Source organism: Pseudoliparis swirei, chromosome 2, assembly GCF_029220125.1.
Source record: "Pseudoliparis swirei isolate HS2019 ecotype Mariana Trench chromosome 2, NWPU_hadal_v1, whole genome shotgun sequence".
In the NCBI taxonomy this organism is placed as follows: domain Eukaryota; kingdom Metazoa; phylum Chordata; class Actinopteri; order Perciformes; family Liparidae; genus Pseudoliparis; species Pseudoliparis swirei.
This window is the reverse complement of record NC_079389.1, coordinates 16,644,183-16,664,816: the sequence shown is the minus strand read 5'-3', so window position 1 is coordinate 16,664,816 and position 20,634 is coordinate 16,644,183.

Genomic DNA, 20,634 nt, shown 5'->3' with positions numbered 1-20,634 from the left:
ATTCTGAATTCACACAACCCACCAGATGGACCGAGGCCGTGTGGACCATCCCTTTACGCATCCTTCTGTAGTACTTGCAACAGTATATGTTGTGAAACTAGGATATGCTAATCCATGACACCTTTTATGCTCGCCAAGTAGTGGCCTGGGCTTTCCCAGAAGTCACCACTGATATCACTGAGAATCCATTTCAGGGAGATGGGAAAGAAATCTTCATAGCATCTCATGGTGAATTTGTTTAGTGCTATTTATGTGACGCCACTATTGTCAAATATCTTAACTTGGCAATAACATGTTCTGCTTTCTGCTTGTAGTAGTCGTGTTATTTTAGAGTATAGTCGTATTGACCAATCACATTGCAGGTAAACAGTTCACCTGGAGAGCAAAAGAGGTGCAACCCATCGGCTATCGTCTGATGATGACATGGCTTTTTATCAGCTTAAGATCAGCTTGTTGTTTGGCTACAACTCCAGTCCCGCGTCGCCAGTTGTTAATCGGACTGCAGATCATTTGCAGAGGAGAGGAGGTCTGAGCCCAGACATCCGCTGGAACGGCACAAACGTCGCCCGCTGCCCCCGGAGGCTCAATCGCAGTCGGACTGATAGCCGATGGGTTCCGAGATTGAGCCTCGCCTGACACCACCGAGTTCATTCACTGGATGGAAAAAAGTAAAACACAAATTCATTCATATGAAAATATTGTTTGAGTGTGTGTGTGTGTGTGTGTGTTGCAACAGAGCTGTGGAACCAGCAGAGGGTAAGGTGATCCTCGCTCTGCGTCAGGGGAAGAACTCGTCTGCTGGCCTGTCGTCAAGCACTACTGGCCCTGTTCACACCTCGCCAACAGACTGCATCCTCTCTCTCTCTCTCTTTTTCTCTCTATCTCTCTCAGTTATTGAACTCTATTCTTTAATTTCATTGCTTGCCACATTTTCTTTTCACCACTGCCCCTGTTGTGTTGTTTGTCATTTTGTTGCCACCTGTTCCAGTCTATACATTTTCCTTCCTTGTACCCTCATACTTCATTTCATATCACATTTTGCATCACATTCTTCTCTTTACCCATGTATTTGCCCTTTTCATTTAATTTCCTGTCCTTTTTTCTCTCCACACGTTACCAACTCCCTCTCCCCCCTTTCTGTCCCTCCAGGGGCTCAGTGAGTTTCACTTTCAGGAGTTCAGCAACGCAGACCAACTGCCTTGAGACCTGAGACCCCCCACGCACGAGGCTGTTTTTCTTTCTCGATAAAAAAAAAAACCCGAAGCAATATCAGTGTTTTTGTAGAGGGCCCCCGAAAGCAAATCTCCTCTAAAAGCCCGTGCAGAATAAAGTCAACCCTGGCCACTAGAAACAAAACACAAACTAATAAAAGCCTCTATTGGACCAAATTCCAAAACAACACTTAAAGCCTAAAAAACATTGACTTCAAATCTGAGGTCTACTCTGAACTTGAAAATAAATAACTTCAAAACAAATCTCGAGGAATAGAAACTGTGCCATTTAGAGCACGAGGAGCCTTTGAAGTCACTGGTCTCTTTCATAACGTAAGCAACACAGAGCGATGGCTCGGCGGACAGCGAGGGATCAAATCCCAATGACAGACAAGCGGAATATGAAATGTGACACATTTGAACAACGCGTAGATGTAGGTGAGCGCATCGGTTCAGCCGGCAATGAGGCTCAGTGATGCAAGTCCCTCCAAAGCAATCACCAAAATGTTTCCGGCCCCCAAGGTTTTCCCCGATCTCCCCACCCCGATTACCGCTTCAGCCGGCACTTTGCTCCCTCCATCGATCTTTGAGGTTAATGGCACATGGAGAATGTGGAGATCTCAGAGGAAGCGGCAGCTCTGCATTCATCAACCTCTCCTCACTTCCATGAATAAATGTTTGTGCGTGTGTGAGATGTATACCTGAGCGCGTTGGTCTTAAGCCCTCTTTGGTGTATTTTACCTGCGTATGGGTGTGCGTTGTGTCAACGTGTTGCCGTCTCCAGACTCCGGGGACGCTGCAGGGGCTGCTTTTCTTGTCCAGTTTTTCAACACTGTCCAATTTCCTGTTCGAGATCCCTCCCGGCTCCCCGATGCCGTTTCCTCTTCAAGTGTCAGACATTTAGAGCAAAAGCTGAGTTCACAGAAATCTAATCACTGGAAAAACAATATTCCACAGAATAGCATGCCCTGACAAAATAAACATGTATATGTTTCACTCTTCACCTGCCCCCCACCCCCCCCACCCCCACCCCTCCCACCGCACAGCTATCAAAGCGCCTTACAAACAGACACATTCTCGCACAGAGAGTCAATATTTATGTGTGTGCATACATCACCCGTGGACTGACCACATTTATCTGGAGCGCGGCAGATATTTCATCTCCGGTAGGAATACTCAGTAATTCAAACGGACACACAACACAACACACACACACACACACACACACTCCCTGTGGCCTCATCAATACGCCATATTACTGAGCAGGTCTTACGGGAAGGGAGCCACAGTAAATTAGTATGTCAACAGTTAACATGGGCTGCACTGACATCCTCATTTACTGCAGGAGCAGAGCTGAGACATGCTTCAGACACACACACACACACACACACACACACACACACATCTGAGAAGATTTAGACATACGCAGTGATGCACACTCGCACAACCACAGAGATGAAAGTGTGAAGAGAGACACAGACACACACACACGCAGAGCTGACAACATACATGTTCACATTCTGTGCGTTACCCTGCTGTCTGCCAATGTGTGCGTTTTGTGTCGGGCCGTGTGCATGTGTGCGTTTCTGTGTGGGTGCACAACTAAGTGGTGATAATCACAGTACAGCCTGTAGAGACTGCAGGGAGTCCACGCAGCTATTAGCAAGGACACAGAGGTGCTAAAGAGAGACAAGTATACACACAGCCACACACACACACACACACACCAACAAGCACACTGATACATAGACACATACAAACAAGCAGTGTCCAGGGCCCGCAGTGGGCTGTCAGAGCGGCACAGAGTCGGTGAATAATGTCTCCTCTTTCTCATCACTTTCTCGCCATATCTCCCGCATGTCCCTTTTCCCTTTTGGTCATCGAACTCTCTTTAACCCTTTGTCTGCTTTCGTCCAGCGCTTTCTCTCAGCCTCTTTCATCCCGTACCGTTGTCTTGTCTTCCCTCTGTCTGACTTTCTCATTTATTGCTCTCTCTTACTTTTCCCCCTTGACCCCCGCCTGCTTTCTCTCTCTCTCTCTCACTGTGTGTGTGTGGTTGTCGATAAGGACGTCCTCTCTGGATGTTTGACTCCTCTGGTCGTGCAGCAGTTGCAGCAGTTAGCAGCTTAGTGTTCCTGAGAGGAGAAATGACAGGTACTGCAAAGATGTCCAACTGACTTTGTAACTCCTCATCAGAGTCTTCTAATTGAAATGTTACTGGGCTTCTGGAGAAGGTCTCGATATCAAAGTATGTTTTCAAATGGACCGCAATTAAACGTGCGCTCTTAAGTGTTAATTATCTTTACACAGGACTAAATGTCACATGTAGTGTTCATTCTCACAGCTGTTGATGACACATTTAAAATAGCTTAACGATGATTATAAGTCTATAAGACGAATGGTCATTGAGCTGTTGAGCTTTCTTGGCTCCTGTATTCCAACACTAATGCAGGAGTGCTTTTGTTCACGTCTTTTTTAATATCATAAATAAAGACACTATGGAGAGCAGTAGGTTGTTTTTTTATTGCACAAGAGCATTCGTTTAATAATGGGCTTCAATTCTGAAGCATGCAATCAATGTCAACACCCACATGCATTACAAAATAGAATACAAATAGACGTAGAGATAAAATGCAAACAACATCGTACCAAAGCTAGATTACCCCAATGAAGTTGTCGGTGGGACCCTTTTCCCCTCGGTGTAGTCTGGACTCCTTCTAAAAACCTAAAGTTTGAAACTTTTTCAACCAAAGGACTGCTATAGCCTCATCTATGCACAATTAATTATGAGAGCGGCATCTGAATCTTTTTAAAGCCTAACAGTTGTTCAGTTTAAGACCAACAATAACATACCTGTCACGTGCTTTTGAAGACAGACTTCAGGACAAAGCACAAAGTGGTAGGACCCCAGACAACAAGACTAGGCCTGTGTTTATACGTCTTGTTACGAGGGAGGAGAGCTAAATCAATCATCGGTTACAGATGCCCACACTCACACTTGGTGGCTACATACAAGTTAATTGCTTCTATGTGTGGTTACAAATGAATAAAATGTTGATACTGAATGGTTTTCACGTGGGGTTTTGTTTACGCTAAACTAGATAATTTGTCAATATAAACTTCATAAAAGGAACAAACTGTTCAAACAGCCTGCAAGCGGAGAAAAGCTAATCCGACATTCAAACGGGCCAAATGTTTTGACAGTATTGTACCGTCATTAGCGATGGGCCAGGTGAGCAGAGCTTTCAATGTGAACCCCTGAACCGCTGCGATGAGAGGCATTGTGCTTTCAAATGAGGAGGTGGGAGTGGGAGGAAGTTCTGAACAACAACCGGGGCGATAAGTGCAGATACCAGGGCTCTGTGCGCAGCACCGCTTCATGTTCAACTGACACAGCCGTCTCTCACACACTGGGACATGCAGCTCCATGTGGGCTACCGGAGAATGCGGAGCGGTATTTTATGCAGCCGGATCATCGATTGTGTGTCCGATCTGCGACCGCCTTCATCAAACACAGGTTGCTTTGAGTCAAACAGGGCAAACACCTTGCATGAACTGGGATCAGCTTTATTTATTTCAATATGCTACGTATGAGATCTGGAGCATCTCTATTGACTCTCAACGTGGCCAAGGCTCGCGGAGGGGGAATCGGAGGTCGGTAGCTACGCTTTTCACAACAACGCCCTCGGTTGAAACAGCGCCATCAGCTGTAACCGCCGCGTGAGAGCCGAGCCGAGCCGAGCGGTGTCAACAAAGCAAGAAGAAGCCAGGATTACGACACTCGCAGAGGGAGAGGGAATTCCTTCCCTGCTGAGGTAGATATTTAGCTATTATACCTTTTTAGGTAGGATATAGTTGCTATATTAATGCTCTGAATATCATAAATAGCAGCTTTGAGGTTTATATGATTCTAGCTGAACAACAGACTTTATTTTTAAATACACACTCGGCACTAAGTGTGATTATGGGAATTTGTTTTCCCTCTCCCTCTTAAATCAACATTGTACAGTCACATGGTTTAGCGCCATCAGTCACTGTCTGATAAGAAACGACAGCTTACAATGAAGAGAAAGAGAGGAGAGTAGAGAGACCCCCCTTCACACAACCCCCCCCCCCCTATTGTTTTGTTCACTCTTTTATTCTTCTAACATCAGTTCAGTTCAGTAGTCACACCATTCTTCTCTATTTAAGGCACCAGCAATAGTATTTAAGTTATTAGAACTAACTGTACTTTAGTGAATGGGAAATACACACACACACACACACACACAGACACAGTTTTCACGACCCACTACCTTCCAATTGCAGACGGTACAGTCGTGTATGGTGGTATTGTTAAAGAGAAACAAAAGACGGACCTGTTTACGGTCAAGTCACTCAACTGAAACACTGGGAGTACAGTGAAGGACGGGTCACTGGTCACTAGTATCTCGTACACGCACACACACGCACACATGCTTTTAATGACAGGGTGCGGACGCTCACATCCTTCAGTGTTAATAACGACATGATCAATAACAACAGCCTCAGGGAGAGAATCCCTCCGGGCTGTGGAAAGCACAATAACAGTGGTTTTCTTCGCGGGGGAATGCCTTGTTGTCTTAGATGACACAAACTGATAGGATTATCAGGACCGGCTTCATCACACACACACAGCGCCAACACTCACACACATGCGGAGACAGAGGGCTCTCTGATCATTGATAACATGATGAGTCAAGAAACCTAACACTGATAAAATGGCCTCTAACCCCTTAGAGGGCTGATTACAAAGACTGCGTCAGTGTGTGTGTGTGTGTGTGTGTGTGTGTCATGTTACAGCATAAAGCTCGTCCTTCTGTCTCTCTTCACTTCACTTTTTTCTGTCCTCCAACACCCCCCCCCCCCCACACACACACACCCTTATAGGAGGTAGATCACTCGATCTTCTCACCACAATTTTCTCTGTCTTCTTTCTCATCTACATTCTTACTTTACTCTTCCCTTCCTTCCTCCACTCTTTTCCTTGTTTTCTACATGCATTCATTTGTATTTAAATGGAAGAGAGAGACACCTTCCTTCATACCTCTGTATGCAAATATTGACTTGAAGTGATCTGGCTGTTGTCTTGGCTTGTAATTAAGGGGAAACAATACTCAATTACACACAAGCAAACACACACACACACGCACACACAATGATTCAGGTTTACTGCACAGTAGGTTTTCAATAAAGGAATTTAACACGGATAATTCAAAACAGTTTTCAGCCTGTTTTATTTACCTGGGGAATATTAGGTGGACAAATCATGTTTGGGTTGAACACAACCCATGATAGGAGACGAGAAGGGAAATACTCAGCTACACACACACACACACATACACACACATGACTCACATTGAGCCAGAACTGTTCACACAGCTCATTTCCAAGCTTTCCGAAAGCTCATATACAGTGCGGGTGACATTTCCGTCTCCTATAGCGGACTGAATTAGAAAATATGTTGACCTTCACGCAACCATACTTACAGGATTGGAAGGACTGGCGGGAGGAGGAGCGAGAATAAATGAAGGCTGGCAGAAGTGAGAGATGTCCCAGGCGGTGCATGGGTGAGGGAGATTAAGAGGAATATTGTACAGAAAAAATCAAATGAAAAATGGCTGTGTTTGTGTGCGACCGGTGGGCAGAATGAGAAGATGGCATTAAAAACAAGCCCAATTTCAGAAAACATCTACGAGGTTACAGGTTTATTATCAGAAGGCAAAACAGATCGCAGCAGCTCACAATATGGTGAGAGAGATTGGAACAATTTAGACAAGTCTTTACAGCCGAAATAATGAACTTGTGAATGAGTAAACCATATTACGCCCTTCTGCTGTCTGTTCTAGCTGCCCAGGACATTTCATTGCTAAACATTCTTATTGTGGCTGTTTCCGTTGATCAGTATTTCTCCTTGCTGTCTTGGTCTTCTCGTCTTAAAAAATAAACTGCAAAAAACTGATTGGAAACTTGGTTACCTGCATATACGAGCAAGCAAACAGCATTCTTCAGGAGGATCTAGATGGGCTCTTTTCTCCCCTACAGAACAGAAACCAGATTCCTCGTCTACACAATGCTTTATAAACCAGCTAACGTAAGAAAGTTGACTGTAGCCCAGTTACTTAATAACTAAAATTAAAAAAAAGGTTTTAATACAGCACTATTGTTGATCTGAACATGGACTGAAAAGAGTGGAGGTAGAAGAGAGAAGGAAATGGGCCAAGCAGATGGTTGGATGTAGTGTTATGTTGACTTCATTAGTGAATATGTACATGAATGAAAGTATAAATTGCTTAATTCACTGTGGTATAATTCGTGCAGTTGTAGTCAGGCTTTTATTTATAGGAAAGAGGGAGGAAGATAGAATAAGCACCAGAAGGAAGGGAGTGATATAATAATTTGAGTTACTTCCAGGGAAAATCCTAATTGTGCAGTCTGACTGTGATAGAGGGACATGTGAATGGATGGAGGATTGGGGGAAAGGGAAGAATAGACAGTTTTATTCTGGAGAAAATCCTATTTTCTCCACCTGGTTCTGAGGAAAGGATAGACAGATGGATCGCTGGATGACTGGATGAATAAATGAATGGATTGTGGATGGATGGAAGGCTGAATTGATGGATGGATTAATGATGGACAAATCTGCGATGTGTTGAAGGTTGATGAATACAGATAAAGTGAATAAATAGAAGACACTGGGGTTTAAAGTGTGTGCAAAGACAGACAATCTCTGGCTGGTAATGGATGGATGAATGGATGAGTAGATGGATGGAGGGATGGACGGAATTGCTTCCAGTAAAATCCTATTACCTGTAGCTGGTAGATTGAGCACCTGGAGTCCTCAGATTACCATAATTATCTACCATGAGGAAATCACGAGATTTTAGACCCAGTGTGTGTGTGTGGGGTGTGTGTGTGTGCTTATATATATTATATATACAGGACTGTCTCAGAAAATTAGAATATTGTGATAAAGTTCTTTATTTTCTGTAATGCAATTAAAAAAACAAAAATGTCATGCATTCTGGATTCATTACAAATCAACTGAAATATTGCAAGCCTTTTATTCTTTTAATATTGCTGATTATGGCTTACAGCTTAAGAAAACTCAAATATCCTATCTCTAAATATTAGAATATCATGAAAAAGTATACTAGTAGGGTATTAAACAAATCACTTGAATCGTCTAATTAACTCGAAACACCTGGAAACACATTTTCAAATGTTTGATTTTGTTTTGCTGTTATAAATCTTTTTTTTTACTTGGTCTGAGGAAATATTCAAATTTTATGAGATAGGATTTTAGAGTTTTCTTAAGCTGTAAGCCATAATCAGCAATATTAAAAGAATAAAAGGCTTGCAATATTTCAGTTGATTTGTAATGAATCCAGAATGCATGACATTTTTGTTTTTTTAATTGCATTACAGAAAATAAAGAACTTTATCACAATATTCTAATTTTCTGAGACACTCCTGTAAGTGTGTGAATGCATGCTTGTGTACTTGTATCTCTTCATACAAAATATCTACTATGTATTTCTAACCATTTGTGTGTGTGTGTGTGTGTGTGGGTGGGTGGGTTTGTGTGTGTGTGTGTGTATGCGTGTGTGTGTGTGTGTGTGTGTGTAGGTGTATGTGTGTGTGTGTACTGAGCATGGAAAAATGGGAAAGGGAAATGAGGGGTTGCTACTCTGGTCCGCAAATTTGATTTGGAGCTGTCGCTTCAATGAGATGGTTGACCGCATCCACCGCCACCCCCTCCCCAACACACACACACACACACACACACACACACACACACACACACACACACACACACACACACAGATATTAGTGGACGCTAATTGATTGAGGAGCGCTGGTTGATGGACAGCGTCTGAGATGGGTAGAAGGGATGAGGGGGGACAACAGCTGCTTCATTTCCCAGACCTACATAAGTGTGTTAACAGACACTAACTGATACACGCACACACACACACACACACACACACACACACACACACCAAGTGTACAACAGTGTCATGTGACATTGAACAGCTTGATAACACGAAAAGAGGAACACAGCTAAGCAGACACACAAGCTCTTAGGGTCTTATAATGCTATCATATGAGCCTGACTGGACACATTAAAGAAAACACGTGCAAAAAAAGATGTTCTTACACACACATACACACACACACACAACCATGGGAGTGTAACATGCGCTGGTGTCAGGTCACCTTTAGATGGCTAACAGGGGACATGAGTGATCATGTCTGATCATTTATCCGTCAAGCGGAAAATTTGGTCAACGATTCAAAGATCATCAGACATAGTTGACAGGCCGCAGGCGACTCAACGAAAAGAACATATATGAAGAACAACACTGTTGTTGTCTGGAGATCATATTGACTTTTAGGATTTATGAGCTGAACAACAGTCCAGGGACTCACTGTCAACAACTGTCCTGCATGATTGACTGTCTTTAGTTCAGTATGACACAATATAACTTTGTGTTTGTCCACAGGAGCGCTTACTGACAACAACAAAGATGTCGGCACATTTTTCAAATTCAAACTTTATTGTCATCCATAGACTGCTTTTTTCTTTTTATTTGCCTGTCAGCTCCAACCAGATTTTGGATACAGTAGATATGGTTGTGTCTATGTGTGTTGTTGGTAAGAACAACCAAATAGCACTCACTTTGGCTGAAGAGCCAATAAGCCATGGAGCAACGTGCCATACATTTCTCTCTCTCTCACTCTCTCTGACTCTCTCTCTCTAACATATCCTCCCTCTGTCCTTCTCCTTCCTTCTGATCATTTCATGTATACATGTACATTTATCTACTTTTAACTTTAAACATCACTGTGTCCCTCTTTCTGATATAAAGACCCAGCAGCCTGAAACATCTTTCATTCTTTCTCACTATTAATTTGTCCATCATAAATAGCTCAGCTCTACCAGAGAGGTTTAACGAGTCATCGTGTGTCTTTCTCTGCTCTGTGATATTCTTATGTGAGACCACCGAGCTCAGTCGGACCGCGGTTGGTGTAAGATATGGTGCATGTGCTCTGGATATCATTATTTTTGAACACACATACTGAAGACTATATTAATGTATGTCCTGCTGTTTTATGACTAGGTTGGGACCCATCGACTCTGTGTGAGGCGTTCCATTGCAAGATTTAGAGGCTGTGTGCTGCTCTTTATTGGAGGTGTGGGTGTTAACCAGTTGAATAGTCCTCAACATTGAAGTCCCTTCTCTGCTAAGCCAAGCAAAGTCTCTTAAAGCAGTTCCGACGAAGCACAAATCTCCTTTTCTTAACAGGCTGGGGCTGTAATGGGCTCACTGCTGCCCCCTGTGGCCAGAAGGAGAACCATTCTCAATGGTTACCAGAGCCAACCGAAGTTGAAGTGCGGGATTTCGCCCCACCTTCAATACATACTTGATCAAACCCCAACAAGGTGAGATGTAAGCATTATTTCAAGTATTTGTATACAGCATGTTCTATGTGTATATATTAAAAGCTATATATTGATGTTGTTTTTAAAAGATGGTTCTCTTTCAGTTGTGTTGGCCATGGACTAAATGTCTTATCGCTCTGATCTTCTCCCATCCACTTAAAATCTGCTACGAATTTTTTTCCTGAGCTAATGGTAGATTTATCAGATTTGAATAAATGAGAATGGAAAAGATCACTATAGCTCAAACATGAATGTTTTCTTCTTTTCCATCTGCCTCTCTCTCCTCTTTATAGCTTTGGATGGCCTTAGAACAAGGCACAGGATGAAATACAAAGGATTTAATGAGGCTTTCTCTCCATCTCTTTAACACACACACACACACATACACACACACACACACACACAAACACACACCTTTTCTATTTACAGCTCTGTCGTTTTAGGGCTCCTCTCTCACACCAGAATTTTACGGGGCTGTAATAAAACGGAAAAGAAAAGACAAATGGTCAGTGAAGAACTGCTTCTGCAAGGAGCATTTAGTCGTCACTTAGTCATTCAGCTGGTCAGTTAGCCAGGCAAAGAGTCAACTATAGTCAGTCAACGTCCATAGCAGGTGGCCGGGCGGTCAGTATGTTCAGTTTAGTGAAGGTGCCATTTACACAGCCTGCAAGTCTAGAAAAGATGAGAAAATGACAGTAGAAAAAGAAAGAGAGAGAACGAACAAGAGAAAACATTTTTTCAGTAAAGATAAATGCTTCTATGAAAAATAGGTTGTACCTTTTAAAACCCCACTGAAGTTTTACCAATACAACAAGGACAGAAACCATACAGACCAATCTTTTCTCCTCTAAAACAATGGCTAAACCCAACTCCTAATAAACAGTCATTCTCTTGGTGTGACACCCTCCTGCTGCCCCACTCCATCAAGACTAATGGGTTGTGACAAACTCACACAAACACACACATACACACACACACACCATTGATGTGAGAAAGCTCTAAAACCCTGGGCTAATCTTTCTATCTCGACCCTCTCTGTGACCTCTATTAACCGTATATTTGGGTGTAGTTCATTCATCCATCTTGCTATTTGTCCCAGTCAGGACCGCAATGGCATGCTGGGAGTAGAACATTCCCACAGCCACTTCACCAACAGCCTCTCTAGGATCCTGCTAACCCTCCTCCTATGCATGCTGGGAGATGTAGTCCCTTCCCTGGGTTTATCCTCTGCATGTTCTCCCGGTCAGTCTTCAAAATAAACCTGAGCAAGAAACATGGATACAATAGTTCATATATAAGTTGGGAGCATGAGTCTGTACTAAGGTTGATTGCAGCAGAAATTAACAAGAACTAAAAGTGTGTTTCTTATTGAGACCTTGGATTTGTGGTAAAGCTCTGTCTTCATCAACACAGTCCAATACAGCACTCCCACTATGTCACACTTAACAGACAAATTAACTTTTTTAAAGATTAAAAATATAAAATTCATCACTCATCTGAATAGAACATCTGAAAGAGACATAGGGGAGCGAGCGAGGGACTGAGAGAGAATTCATAGAATGACATGTATGGTGTCTAAATCTCTGTACTTAACAGTTTATATATAAAACATGGCAGTTGGTGCAGGGGCTTTATTTTCTTTGATCTGCCATCTTGTGAATAAGTTGCAGCCAGACACTCCATATAACCAGATCCTAGCAGTCCCAGCTAAGAACCTCGCCCTGCAACCCAGTAACTTCTAATCTTCTTCCCCCCCCCCCCCCCCCCAGAGAGTGAACTATAAAGGTATGCTTGGCAGGGTAGGAGCCCCGTAATGTATACTTAGTGCCTGTCTGTGGACCCTTAATCAGTCACACAATATCAATCAAATGTATACAGCGTTAATATTGCACAGCAGATTGAACAGATTATTTTTATTGCACAACAATTCAAGTTATGATCTTGTTCCTCTACCTTTGTGTGTCCACTATGCTGCTGTAATCATGCAAATGTCCCCACTGTGAGACTAATAAAGGATTATTGTATCTTATTTTACAGAGCAGCGGCCATTTACCCAGCCAGGAGGGCAAAAGGCAGAAAAGTGATCATTTTTAAAAGCAGACATAAATAAACTTAAAAATCAACAGCTTGCTTGGCAATGTATTCTTCCTAAGATTGTGTGTTTTCAACAACATGTACTCTTCAATCATTGCCATGAGGAAGAGTGGAGTTTATGTACGATAAGCGTATTGATTATTGTCTATTTAAGGGTTGGGATACAATCATGAAGAAAAAACACAGACACACATCAAAGCAGATTTATAAAACCTAAAATGTTGCTTTTTTAAAATCATGTTGTTGTAACGTTTTGTCAACACTGTTTATTAATTAGGTTAAACAATCTATTCAGCAAACTTAAATGAGTTGGAATAAAATTCACTTTGCGTAATTGTATTGAATAGAATGGAATTTAATTTAAATAGATTTAAATTAAATAACTAAATTGGGAGAGAGTGGGAAACTAGCCCTTCACAGGTGATGAAAAGCGAGTGTGTGCGTGTCAGTTAATGTATTGTCAGGCTAATTTCACCAACAGCCCCCTGCACAGACACAGAAGGCCTCAAGCAGCATAATTTCCTTAAATTAATCCGAAGAGAAAAGCAAAAATAACAAGACATTGGCGAATCCCAGAAATCAATGGCGAACAAAGTGTAAACAAATAGTGGATATGAAGCAGAATAAGAGGAAGTGTATTCTTGAATGGCTTCCTGCACGAAGCCCATTGTTTGATTTCCATATCAAACGGTGCTGAAAGGAGGCTTTTTAAATGGCTCTCTAATTCTTGTAATGGTCTGTTCTTCTGCACCTCTCCCGCGCTCCCGTCTCCCTTTTACTACCTCACTCTTCTCCTTTCACGCTGTATTATAATGACCCGCTCACATCTTCTTTTCTCTCTCTTGTTCCACGAACACATGAGCACAGATTTGTGAGTGACAGTTTAATGAGAAGTGCTTTGCCATTATAGAGTCAAAAGGAGAGAATGCATCAATTAACACCCTCTTACAAACAACACGCATTTCTAGATGGGTTAGATTTTATGTGTTTGAATCAGACGTACAAACACAGACAGCCAAGACCGACGCAGAGACAAATGCATTAAATCAGTCACAAGTAACCAATTCATGTGAGACATATACTTTATGTGAAAGAATAAGTATTTTCCTCTTACTCTCTTTCAAAAGTTAAAAGTCAGCCTAACTGTAGAGACACATTCTGGTAAAGTGAAATATTGCCACGTTATGATGTCAGCTATTCTGACAGTAAAGCAAATAAACCAACCAAGATATAACACATACTCTGGAAAAAAGACAATTTATGACCATTTAAGCAAAATATTTGGTGTTATTCAGTTCCAGTCTTCACCTCTCTCTTCATTTTTTAACCTGCTTCCTTTGAGAATATCCAGACGCATTAAAACAAACACATATACTCTGTGTTTCTTTCTGTTTACTTCTGGAGCACAGCTCAGTACATTACAACTACAGAGCTGCAGCAGCATATTAAATGAACTGTAGTTGTATACGAATGTACGTACGTGTGTGTGTGGGTGTGTGTCTGTGTGTGTGTGTGTCAAGATTGTTTCCAAATAGAAAAAAAGAAATTCTAAAAGCAAGAATCAACCAAGTCAGTATTGTTTGTCTATGAGTGTCCGATAAAAGTCATTACACTCAGAAACCTGTCACACCGAGTCTGAAGCATTTGAATAATTCTATACGAGACAAAACTGAATCAACGGCGTTGATGCAATGGATCGCCTCAGTCCCAAACAGGTGTTAAGAAATCTATTAAATTAGTAAGAAGTTATCGTTTAGCTGCCAGGGCCACAATCACTAATCTGGTCTAATCTTTCGTACATTATTTTGCGGACCTTCCACTCTCTATTGCTTACTTTGTGTGTAGCAAAGTGCCTCGTGCTGGGAGAGGGTGAAGGAAATAAAGCAGCTTATCAGACGCCATGTTGGATGATAATGTCTATATGTACGGTGGCTCTGAGTGATCAAACATTGAGTGATCAAACACTCGCTGAAAATTAAATCCGTTCCAATAATTCTAATGAGGGTCAAAGGTTTCAGTGTCAGTGTGTGAAAGTCATTCACACAGTGTGAGGTTTATCATTATTTTAAAAGCCACAATCTTTGACATTATATAATATTAACTTGGTGTGCACAAGGCGTGTCAATGAAAGTTTGTACAATAAGACACCCCCCGGTCAGAATATTCACCAGAGACAGCCAAAATACAACTTTGATAACTCTTGAAACACATTGAAACAGAATATAAATGCCCTACCTTCACACAAAAACATATTTTTTCTCCAAGATATTTAAGGATGCAAACCTCCTCACTCTGAGGAAAAGATGACGTGCAGCTGCAGGAGGTGGAGCTGTGACATGCCAGACCGCTCGCCCACCAGGACGCTAGATAGGACGCAGCCTCAAAAGATTTAAGGTTCCTGGGAAAAGAAACAGGTTGTCGAGGTTGTATGTGCACGTTGCTCACATGAACGAGTGCATGTGCACATGTGGGGAAGACAGAGAAAGCAGGAGCAATGAGACTCAGTTCAAGAGAGCATTCAACGGGGGAAAAAGTTTTTAAGCAGTTAGTCAAAGTTCATGTCCTTTTTCCTCTGAGGAAACGTGTTTGTGTTCCTCCACACACATACACACAACCACAGGCAGCGGGATTATTGGACTCCATCGGTGGTTTATATCTCAATAAATGAATATAAAGAAACCCATGAGCAGCAGAGGTCCTCGCTCATGGACTCAGTGCTCATTCCTCTAAAAGGGAGGGAGAATGAGGAAGGGAAAAGAGAGAGAGAGAGAGTCTCTAATAGAAGATAAAGAAATATGGAAGCAATAAACCAGGAACCAATCACAGAAAAGGAGGATACAATAAATCAAAGAAAGGCCAAAGGAGGAAAAGAGAATACCTTTTAAAAGTCCATAATGATACTCGCATGTCCATGAATACATTCAACATGATATCACTTTCATAATCTTTCTTTTTATACATAATGATTGTGAAGTAAAATCCACAGTCCTCATTATGTGCAAAGGTGGAGCTCGTATGAGGCAGCAGCTGTCAGATCAAGTTGTTTGACAAGTTTGTTTTATATATTCGGTTCAGTGAGAAAATTGACTTTGAAATTAAACTTTTGCACGAAAAGCACAACAACTTCTGTAATTTGTTAAAATGCTCCATGACTCGTTATTTCCTGGGCAGCTAAAATTAGACCAATAGAAATGATGCAATAGAGTCGTCATATGGCAACAGAAACAAATGACTATAATGACTATAACTGTATTGGGCTCATCTGTAATATGTCTCTGACTTTCTGTTCACCAACACTCATTAGCAGACGGTGGCTTTAACCATTTTGTTGTTATTGAGCCAATTTCTAATAATAAAAAAAAAAGGAAAAGATGTAAGAAATGTAAGTTGCTGTCTTCACTTTGATGTTTTTCAGTTGACCACAAACTTTTAATGATTGGAAAACTTGAACGGGTAGAACATTTTCACAGTCTCTCGTTACGCTTCCTCCACATTATTATGGCACGGCCAAGCAGCAGAAAATAAACCGTTATTTCTCTGCACCCTTACCTTCATTTTCAGTGAGTCTCATATCATTCCGGTACACGTTTATTTCTGGGTTTTAATCGCTCGACGTTCTCTCCGAGTGTACACATCTGCATCAAAAGCACACTCTAAAAAGCCCAACTTCAAATTTGTTGTCCTAACATTTTTTTTAAGTTGAGTCAACAAATTCCTTTGAAAAAAGTTGAACGAACTCAAAATGTCAATTTCATTAATAAAGAGTGGAATCCACTTAAAATGTTAAGTTGAGAAAACTTAATATAGTGGTTTGGGCATCTACTGAGGTAACTAAGGCCACTGCGCATGTATGTCAGTAAACACACACACATATATATATATGTACAAATACATATATAAATACATATATATATGTAAATACATATACAGGACTGTCTCAGAAAATTAGAATATTGTGATGAAGTTCTTTATTTTCTGTAATGCAATTAAAAAAACAAAAACGTCATGCATTCTGGATTCATTACAAATCAACTGAAATATTGCAAGCCTTTTATTCTGATTTATTGCTGATTATGGTTTACAGCTTAAGAAAACTCAAATATCCTATCTCTAAATATTAGAATATCATGAAAAAGTATACTAGTAGGGTATTAAACAAATCACTTGAATTGTCTAATTAACTCGAAACACCTGCAAGGGTTTCCTGAGCCTTGACAAACACTCAGCTGTTATAAATCTTTTTTTTTACTTGGTCTGAGGAAATATTAAAATGTTATGAGATAGGATTTTAGAGTTTTCTTAAGCTGTAAACCATAATCAGCAATATTAAAAGAATAAAAGGCTTGCAATATTTCAGTTGATTTGTAATGAATCCAGAATGCATGACATTTTTGTTTTTTTAATTGCATTACAGAAAATAAAGAACTTTATCACAATATTCTAATTTTCTGAGACAGTCCTGTATATACAACTTTAATCTTATATTTTAAATAATAAAATAATATAAAAATATTTTCTTTAGCCCCTGTTTAAAATACATTGGTTTTTTATACCATTGTTTGTTTATTATATTTAGATATGGATTAGCTTTGGAAGGATATTGTCCATTGTTTAATGGCAGATTTGCTCCAGTTCAGGTTTTTGTCACTTATTGAATTAAAGGGAGCCTGTACCGTGAGAGCAAATGTTTCCCTGTATTTTGCTAAATTTATTTATTTAATTTAACAGACTATGAAGATTGAAATACTATAATACTAATGTGTAGGAGGTGACTCTTGTATGAAAGTGGTATATTTTAGTTTTTTAAATCTGCATAAAAATGTCTTTTGACTTTTAAATTGTATTGTTACAGAATGGGAAGAAAAAAACTGAAAATTTAAAAGAGGCGGTGAATATTTATCATAGTCTCTGTATGCTTGTTTTGTGTAGAATACAGGCCCGGAGGAATCTTACGTGAAAGGAGTTGAACTGGGAATACTGCAGAGTGGGTGGAGCGGGGGTGTGGTTCAGGGAACGGTGTCTGATTGTCATCAGCTGGACTGATTGGTAATCAGATTGGTAATCAGTCCAGCTGATGACGATCTGTGTTGGTTATCTGAGTCTGTCTCCATAAAGGAGCTGGACAGACAGGAGATGAGAGGAGCGTGGAGAGCAGAGACACAGTCTGCTGTCGGAATAAACCTTATTATCGAATATCCCTCTGACTACTTGTTGCTTATTGGTGCTTTAGGGGGGGGGGAAACCTACTCGTGATGGCTACACACCTGTCACAACCATGTTCCAAAGCTTGTTTCAAGGCCTTGATTTTGGATTCACAAAACAGAATTTGTTCTTTCTTTATGCAGCCATTTTGATTTTTAAGGATGTTGACCCTCTGCTGTCTATGTTCAAGTGTTGACACCTGGAATTCATATAGTTATGCAAACAAATGTTTAGTTATTGTTAATAAACATTTTGTGTTTGAAGAAGTTTGTTTTCTTTAACTGTTGACTTTTCCAAAGAAAACGGTGTACATTTTTTATTAATTTAAATGAAGGCAACGTTGCAAAGAATGTTGAGTGTACTCAAATAATGGGCAGTGAAATTTAGTAACAAAACATTTTAAGTTAAAAGTAAGTTCTCTCAACAAAACATTTTAAGTTAAAAGTAAGTTCTCTCAACAAAACATTTCTCAATAAAAAATGTTAAGTGCTGTTGATGTATGTTTTTAATCAAGAACATACAATTTAAAGTTTCTCCAATTTAATATTTTAAGTGTTCTTAACTTAAGTACATGAGTAGATGTAACTATCAAATGCAATATTTTAAGTAGTGTTAACTTAAATACATAAGTACGTCTGAATAGTAATGTTACGTTTGACAAACTTAAGATATCACTTTGAGTGGACTTCTTATCATAAGTTGACACAACACATTAGCCCTTAGTTGAGTGAACTCAAAAAGGCTTTGCAGCTGGTTGCCTCACTTTTTTAAGTTGACTCAACTTTTTTTTTTTAGAGTGCAATTCATTCAACAATAATCCACTTAATGAACAAACACACACAGTAGAATGAATATCAACGTCAATTTAGTGGAAACAAAAGTTGATTTCTAATGTTCTGCTGAATCTGTTTGGACACACAGGCATGCACCCACACAATCTACACGTCTACCAGGACCTTTGCCCACTGAGAAACACCTGAACTATGACGGAGAGCAACTAACCCTAACTTACCTCTCCCCGTCTCTTCATCATCGCCCTCTTTGCAGTCGGCAAACAACCAGATTGGGTCAGAGTGCAGAGCGTCTGTTGAACCTCAGTTCAGTCCGGCTCTCTCCAATCACCGATACCACGTTTTAGAAAAGCCAAAGATTTATTTGGGATCATTTACATATTTGTCTTTCGCTGCTGTCTCAAAACACGAAATGAAATAGTGATTTAATGACATGCTCATGCATATTACATGTTAACGAAGAGTCATTTCAAAGGTGCCGCACTGCGGTGAGAAAATCATTATTTCATGAGATAAAGGAATGAAATGAAAGAAAAAAGACAGAAAGTGCAAACACCTCGCCCACATTTCAAGATGCCTCTGCACTGGAGACTTTGACTTTGGAAAAGCTCAGTTTTTAGGTCTCTAAGAAAAGCTGACGTGAGGACAGAGGGCTGAAAAAAGATGAAAAATAAAATTGAAATCTAACTGACTTCATGTGGACAAGACACACAGATGGCTGCAGCACTTACCAATTAAGAAGCACGAACATTATTCTCTCGTGATGACGAAAACACACCACATGATCTGAGCTCATTTTGGATTCACCCGTGTGTCATGGGACATAGACCTGAGACCTGCAGCAAAAGAACTACATGAATACACAAATAGCATCTCAGCAAAATAAACTTCTGATTCCCCTGGAAGTTTAGGTTCAGTCACCAAAATCGCTGTTCCGGTTCAGAAAAGACCCCGGCAGAAGTTAACGACTCCTTTCTCATGCGGCGAGCTATAACTTGTCAACTTGTAGCACAATTTACAATCAGTTTGTGTGCATGTATGCACGTGTGTGTGTGTGTGTGTGTGTTTTTGAGGAAACGACTCGTCTGTTAGGGTTCATTCATTGAGCCACTTCACAGAACAGCCGGTCCATGTTGGTGGATGGCGCGTGTAACTGAGAAGTGTGTGTGTGAATGTGTTAGTCGGGAGAGTGAGCGACTCTGAAAGACCACATTCAGACTTTGTGGCAGTTCAGTGTTCTCTCTACTTTGTGTGTGTGTGTGTGTGTGTGTGTTTTAGAGGAAGTGAGATAAGAGGCGTCACTAAAAGCTTCCTTACTCACATATTCTGTTGCTTGTTTATTAAACAGGGTCACTGTGTGTGTGTGTGTGTGTGTGCATGCAGTCTGAGTGTAGGGCATTCTGAAACAGAGTGGGAGGACAGACAGAGAGCGAGGAGAGAGATGGAGAGGGAAGGTGGAGATGTCACTTGGGTGTCAAAATGACTGAAGGGAGGAAAAGGCAGAGACGAGAGAGACGGAGAGAGCAGCGGATGAAAAGAGAGAAGAGCAAAGGTCAAGTATTTGAAAGGAGAAGGAAGTGCATGTGACCAAGAATCCCTGATCCCTCCCTTTATTTCCTAACTTCTATGAGAAGCGGCTTGTTTTCTTTCCTCTGTCACGCTGACTGCTGGAACCGTCCCCACTCGTCCTCTGACACAACCTTTATATTTGACTTGGAAAGAGACGGAGACACACACACGCGCACACACACACACACACACACACACACACACACACACACACACACACACACACACACACACACACACACACACACACACACACACACACACACACACACACACACACACACACACACACACACAGCAA